Genomic DNA, 8,383 nt, shown 5'->3' with positions numbered 1-8,383 from the left:
AGACCGCGTATTTAGCTGGAATATTCGAAGTATATGGAGAGGTATTCTTGCCTTTGTCAACGTCCACACCTTTGTTAAAGTTTTGATGCACTTTCATTTTATCTATATTACTGATGGATTTTGTTCAAACCAAGAACATTTATACCACACCACCACATCATGAAACAGGGACCATAACTCTTGCAACATTTTTTCATGAATTATGTCCCCTTTTTACTTAGAATTTTATGTTTAAGTTTTGATGCCCAATATATCCCAATCATCACAAATAATAATCAAACCACGCAAGGTCCATCACCCCCAACACAAATATTTCATGAGACCCCTTTTAACTAAGAATTTTCGGTTACTTTTAATGTAGGGATAATGCATGTTTTTTCGTGTTATAATGTCTGCAAAATCCCCCCCACCCCGAGGGATTCTGAAGATGTTATAACACGAAATCAACATGAACTAACACTTTTCTAGCATAAAATGCGGAAAAAAAAACTAAAATTAATACATTATCACTCGTCATTTAATTTTCATGAAACGCGCGGGAAAGTCCTTGTTTTTTCACGTTGACGTCATTTCCATTTGAATCATCTGTTTTGGGGCCGTAATACATTTACGCTTTGCCACGGAACATACATATATAAAAATGTGTTATAACAGCACGCGAGAATCTCTGTTAACACACGTTTTCTCTGCTGTTAAAACACCCCCGAAAAGTGACAAGAACAGCAGTTTTATGCTAGAATGCATCATACGACACAAGATCCATTGCTGCAGTATGTGAAAGAATTCTCGTGCTTACAGCAGGGATGGGCAAGTGATTGGCAGTCAACAACCAGGGTTTTGTATTCACACTTATCACTGTAGCCTAGTGTGCATATTGTAACCAAAAGATACAAAGACTTCAAAATTCTGTTTCAACAGTTTATATAATTCAATATTTGACATAAAATAGAACACATGGTTTCTTTAACTGAACACATAATGGTATTCCACATTACATTCAAACAATAAGAAATGTAAAGGCAAATTTAAACCTATGCTTGACAGGGTTTCCACTGGCCCTAATTTTTTTTCCGCCACAAAATATCGAAGTCAACGACACATATGGGGAGGGGGCGTCCAGCAGGTGTATTCTCCCAACACACTGCATGTTGAAACAATTTGTCATTTTTACTGTTTTTTTAGCTCACATGTCACAAAGTGACAGTGTGAGCTTTTGTGATCGCGCAGCGTCCGTCGTCCGTCGTCCGTCCGTGCGTAAACTTTTGCTTGTGACCACTCTAGAGGTCACATTTTTCATGGGATCTTTATGAAAGTTAGTCAGAATGTTCATCTTGATGATATCTAGGTCAAGTTCGAAACTGGGTCAACTGCGGTCAAAAACTAGGTCAGTAGGTCTGAAAATAGAAAAACCTTGTGACCTCTCTAGAGGCCATATTTTTCAATGGATCTTCATGAAAGTTAGTCAGAATGTTCATCTTGATGATATCTAGGTCAAGTTCGAAACTGGGTCACGTGCCATCAAAAACTAGGTCAGTAGGTCAAATAATAGAAAAACCTTGTGACCTCTCTAGAGGCCATATTTTTCATGGGATGTGTATGAAAGTTGGTCTGAATGTTCATCTTGATGATATCTAGGTCAAGTTCGAAACTGGGTCACGTGCTGTCAAAAACTAGGTCAGTAGGTCTAAAAATAGAAAAACCTTGTGACCTCTCTAGAGGCCATATTTTTTAATGGATCTTCATGAAAATTGGTCAGAATGTTCATCTTGATGATATCTAGGTCAAGTTCGAAACTGGGTCACATGCGGTCAAAAACTAGGTCATTAGGTCTAAAAATAGAAAAACCTTGTGACCTCCCTAGAGGCCATATTTTTCAATGGATCTTCATGAAAATTTGTCAGAATGTTCATCTTGATGATATCTAGGCCATGTTCAAAAGTGGGTCATGTGCGGTCAAAAACTAGGTCAGTAGGTCTAAAAACAGAAAAACCTTGTGACCTCCCTAGAGGCCATATTTTTCAATGGATCTTCATGAAAATTGGTCAGAATGTTCATCTTGATGATATCTAGGCCATGTTCGAAAGTGGGTCACGTGCGGTCAAAAACTAGGTCAGTAGGTCTAACAAGAGGACCATGATGGTCCTGAATCGCTCACCTCTTCTCACATGACCCAGTTTTGAGTATGACGTTGTTTTTTTCTATTATTTGACATAGTGACCTAGTTTTTGACCTCATGTGACCCAGTTTTGAACTTGATCTAGATATCATCAAGGTGAACATTCTCACTAATTTTCATGAAGATCTCATGAAAAATATGGCCTCTAGAGAGGTCACAAGGTTTTTCTATTTTTATACCTACTGGCCTAGTTTTTGACCGCACGTGACCCAGTTTCCAAACTGACCTAGATATCATCAAGGTGAACATTCAGACCAATTTTCATGAAGATCCATTGAAAAATATGGCCTCTAGAGAGGTCAAAAGATTTTAATAATTTTAGATCTACTGACCTAGTTTTTGACCGCAGTTGACCCAGTTTCACATTTGAACTAGATATCATCAAGATGAACATTCAGACCAACTTTCATACAGATCCCATGAAAAGTATGGCCTCTAGAGAGGTCACAAGGTTTTTTTATTATTTGACCTACTGACCTAGTTTTTTAAGGCACGTGACCCAGTTTCAAACCTGACCTAGATATCATCAAGGTGAACATTCAGACCAATTTTCATGAAGATTCATTCAAGGGTATGGCCTCTAGAGAGGTCACAAGGTTTTTCTATTTCAAGACCTACTGACCTAGTTTTTGATCGCAGTTGACCCAGTTTCAAACTTGACCTATATATTATCAAGATAAACATTCAGACCAACTTTCATACAGATCCCATGAAAAGTATGGCCTCTAGAGAGGTCACAACGTTTTTTCATTATTTGACCTACTGACCTACTTTTTGATGGCACGTGACCCACTTTCGAACTTGACCTAGATATCATCAAGATGAACATTCTGACCAATTTTCATGGAGATCCATTCACAAGTATGGCCTCTAGAGAGGTCACAAGGTTATTCTATTTTTAAACCTACTGACCTAGTTTTTGACCGCACATGACCCTGTTTCCAACTTGACCTAGATATCATCAAGATGAACATTCAGACCATCTTTCATACAGATCCCATGAAAAATATAGCCTTTAGAGAGGTCACAAGGTTTTTCTATTATTTGACCTACTGACCTAGTTTTTGATAGCACGTGACCCACTTTCGTATTTGACCTAGATATCATCAAGATGAACATTCAGACCAACTTTCATACAGATCCCATGAAAAATATGGCCTCTAGATAGGTCACAAGGTTTTTCTATTATTTGACCTACTGACCTAGTTTTTGATGGCATGTGACCCACTTTCGAACTTGACCTAGATATCATCAAGGTGAACATTCTGACTAATTTTCATGAAGATCTCATGAAATATATGGCCTCTAGAGAGGTCACAAGGTTTTTCTATTTTTAGACCTACTGACCTAGTTTTTGACCGCATGTGACCCACTTTCAAACTTGACCTAGATATTATCAAGATGAACATTCAGACCAACTTTCATACAGATCCCATGAAAAATATGGCCTTTAGAGAGGTCACAAGGTTTTTCTATTATTTGACCTACTGACCTAGTTTTTGATGGCACGTGAACCCAGTTTTGTACTTGACCTAGATATCATCAAGGTGAATGTTTCTGACCATTTTCATGAAGATCTTGTGAATATATGGCCTCTAGAGAGGTCACAAGGTTTTTCTATTTTTAGACCTACTGACCTAGTTTTTGATGGCACGTGACCCAGTTTCGAACTTGATCTAGATATCATCAAGATGAACATTCTGACCAATTTTCATGAAGATCTGTGAAATATATGTGTCTCTAGAGAAGGTCACAGGTTTTTCATTTTTAGACCTACTGACCTAGTTTTTGATGCACGTGACCCAGTTTCGAACTTGACCTAGAATTTACCAGATGAACATTTTGACCCATTTTCATAAAGATCCCATGAAAAATGTGACCTCTAGAGATGTCACATGGAAAAGTTTACGGACGCACGGACGACGGACACCGCGCGATCACAAAAGCTCACCTTGTCACTTTGTGACAGGTGAGCTAAAAATAGAAAAACCTTGTGACCTCCCTAGAGGCCATATTTTTAAATGGATATTCATGAAAATTAGTCAGAATGTTCATCTTGATGATATCTAGATCAAGTTTGAAACTGGGTCACGTGCTTTCAAAAACTAGGTCAGTAGGTCTAAAAATAGAAAAACCTTGTGACCTCTCTAGAGGCCATATTTTTCCATGGATCTTCATGAAAGTTGGTCTGAATGTTCACTTTGATGATATCTAGGTCAAGATCGAAACTGGGTCACGTGCGGTCAAAAACTAGGTCATTAGGTCTTAAAATAGAAAAACCTTGTGACCTCTCTAAAGGCCTTATTTTTCAATGGATCTTCATGAAAATTAGTCAGAATGTTCACCTTGATGATATCTTGGTCAGGTTCGAAAGTGGATGACGTATGGTCAAAAACTAGGTCATTAGGTCTAAAAATAGAAAAACCTTGTGACCTCTCTAGAGGCCATACTTTTCATGAGATCTTCATGAAAATTGGTCAGAATGTTCACCTTGATGATATCTAGGTCAGGTTCGACACTGGGTCACGTGCCTTTAAAAACTAGGTCCTTAGATCAATTAATAGAAAAACCTTGTGACCTCTCTAGAGGCTGTACCTTTCATGAGATCTTGATGAAAATTGGTGAGAATGTTTACCTTGATGGTATCTAGGTCAAGTTCGAAACTGGGCCAATTGCCTTCAAAAACTAGGTCATTAGGTCAGATAATAGAAAAACCTTGTTACCTCTCTAGAGGCCAATATTTTTCAATGGATCTTCATGAAACTTGGTCAGAATTTTTATCTCGGTATCTAGGTCAAGTTCAAAACTGGGTCACATGAGCTCAATTACTAGGTCACTATGTCAAATAATATAAAAAAAAAGACGTCATACTCAGTTCAAAACTGGGTCATGTGGGGACAGGTGAGCGATTCAGGACCATCATGGTCCTCTTGTTTCATTATTTGATTGTAAAACTTTTATTGGGGGTGGGGGTAGAGGGTAAGGGGGTTATCCCCTTGGAAATTTTTTAAATAAGGCATGAAATGGTGGCCTCTGGTGCATTTTTACGTGCAAAATTTTGAGGTTATGGAAAGGTTAGTACCAATTTGATGAAAGGGTGGGGGTCAGGGGGCTTTCCCCCTGGGAAATTTTGAAATACAGGCATGAAATGGTGGCCTCCGGTGCATTTTTAGGTCCAACTTTTGTGGTAAAGGAGGGGTTAGTACCCTCTTTATGAGTGGGGGGGTCAGGTTGTTTTCCCCCTGGAAAATTATAAAATACAGGTATGGAATGGTGGCCTCTGGTGTGTTTCTTGGTCTAAATTTTGAGAAAATATTATTACTATTCCTTTACCAAAATAGTAGGGTACTTTTCAGCTAAAATTAAAAAATACATTTGCATAGGTAAGTCTTCTCTGAATGACCAAATATTTATCGGAAATTGGGGTTGCGAAAATGTGTGACAAACGAAAAAAAAGGAATCAAGACTAGTATTATTTATAAAATGAAAATTTATAACGTATTTTCTATGACCAGTGTTAATTTTTAGCATTGATTTCTGCTTGTTTATCGCAGTTTTTCATTGGAATTTGCCAAAATCAATCTACGATTATGATTTAAAATGATTGGAAATTATCACGGATGTCCCGTCAGTCGTTCATTCCGAAGTTTTGCTACAAAATATAACTCTGAAATGGCTACTTTGATACTACTTTCGTGATTCCGCTTGTTAAAACATAGCCGCGAAATTTATTACTGATATGCGTTTATCATTTAACACCTGTCATTGCCTTTTATGTCTGTCCGTGAAACATGATTTTCATTTCAGTAATTACTTCTGAATCAATCAACGATGACATGTAGAGGTGGAGCTAAATAATTTTGCAGATAAAATACGTCAAGTGTTCTACATCCAAAGCTGTCATTGGTTTATCGCATGTTTAAATTAAAGTCAGAGATCAAGAGACACGTGGCAGCATTATGCAATGGATGTTGAATCGCTAATCCCTCAGTTGGTGACACGCTGTGTATTGTGTATTATGAACGGAAACGGCCGCAGGTTATATTGATTTTTAGGCTAGATAGTGTACTTTAGACAAAGAAATAAACATTCAAAAAGATTATTTACGGCAAAATATTTTTCCGCCACTTTTTTATTTTTTTCGCCATTTGCGAATTGCAGTGGAAACCCTGCTTGAAAAAAGACAAAGTTTCCCTTCGAATTTTCAAAAACACTTTTCTTTTTTTCAGAACTCTATCATTAATTACAAGAGAAGCAGTAATGAATGAAATCTTTCAAAGGAATTAGACACTGGTCAAGCATTAGCATAAAACACAATGTCAGAAATCAATTTCACAAACATGTTGATAAAACTGTATGCACAATAATGCAATTATCTATATACTAAAATGTTGATGCCTCAATGACTCAAACATTTCCACCAATTAAAGCAAGCAGGCTCTGAAGCCCTGTGTCCAACACCTAACATAGTTCTTATCCCCAGATATTAAATCCATTCCCATTGGTGGTTCCTGAAAAACAAGCTTACATTCAAGAGCATGCTTGACTATGCAACAACTTTAAAATTTGAAAAAGGGCTGTAATATCATTTAGATACTTTGACACTGACATTCATCCATCACACAATACATGTATTTTCACTTTTTTTCACAGTTTTTGCCTTGGCCTGGTCTGTTGAATATTTAACACTTTTACACATGCAACAAAAAGTTATATAGTTTATTAAAAATATGGAAAGTTAAAAGTTTAAAATACACAAAATATATCATAAAACACGTACAAAGTAAAATCGCGATATAAGTAAAATGTATGAACATAAAATCATCAGGTGTATCTTGTATAATAAAATGTTCTACAGACAATTTCTATATAGCACCACATGATAAAAGACTGCTTCTGCAGTAAAATACCTGGAAAATTCAAATGAAAATTTCAAATATCTGTCAGTAAAAAATCATTTTAAACAACTTTTCATCAAACGAAAACTTACTTGCATTTATTTTAAAGGTATTGCTTTTTTGGTAATTTCTAAATATATTTTTTATAACATGGATTACAAAGGTGTGCAAAAGTAATATCAGACACAATCAAATCATCACAAATACTATGATTTGCATCTAATGCTCAGAAATGACTACTTTGATTACAAACATATATACAGAGCTTTCATATTTACAAAAAAAATATAATCCCCTTCAGATGGGTTAACACTAAAAGGGCGGTACTTAATGAACTATCAGTACTTATTTATTCTCTTCAAGTTACTGACAACCTCTTCACATTAATCAGATGTGGATGTCTAATGAAGTCTTCCATCAATTCACAGATTACAATGCCTGAACACACTGATCAAACTAGCTACTCTAGGTGACTAAGTTGTCTGCCCATGAGCTAACTACAGAAGGAAAACAGTGGTCAAAAGGTTAAGATGTCAGTGAACAAAAGTGTTAGGTTTCAATCAATTCCCATTGGTGGTTACTGAAATACAAGCTTACATTCAACAGCTTGCTAGATTATCTGACATTTTTAACCTTAAGCCTGTTGGCAGCTTATGATTCTGCCTTTGCGACCAGTGCAGCCCATCTCCTCATACAACACCAGTACTGGCTATTCCAGGAAATGGAAGAGGGATTCAAATACTTTTCTATCTTCCATCATGATAAGGTCAAGGCAAATTAGTTTAAACTAACTTTACAGATGTATCAAAAACCTCTCAACAATAAGATAAAATAAAATCTGGTATACAGTGGAATGTTTGCAAAAAGCACAAGGCTTAAACATAAACACGTTATATAGACCTCACTGAAAAAAAAGAAGACTAAATACAGTTCCCAAGTTCATGCCACTAACAGAACTGTTTAAAAGCAGCAAGCGTCAAAGTTTATGTCATTTTATCTCTCAAAATTTTTAGAAGACTTTAATTTAATTGCAACAGATGGAGATTTTAGAGTGATTGCCTGTGTTTTAGGAACTTTTTATCTACAATAACTCTACTTCATAAAAAGCTCAAAAGCATTAATCTTGCTACTGTCATCTCGCATACATAATATACACATTTAAAAACATGAACAACTAGAAATGTGTCACAGATACAGATGCCCCCGCAACATGAGAAAGGTCACAGGTATAAGTTATTTATAGTAACAACTAAGGGAAGTTAATCTTAAAAAAAAAAAAAAAAAAAAAAAAAAAAAAAAAATCCCAAGT

Source organism: Mercenaria mercenaria, chromosome 12, assembly GCF_021730395.1.
Source record: "Mercenaria mercenaria strain notata chromosome 12, MADL_Memer_1, whole genome shotgun sequence".
Classification (NCBI taxonomy): domain Eukaryota; kingdom Metazoa; phylum Mollusca; class Bivalvia; order Venerida; family Veneridae; genus Mercenaria; species Mercenaria mercenaria.
Note: the sequence above shows the minus strand (reverse complement) of the source record.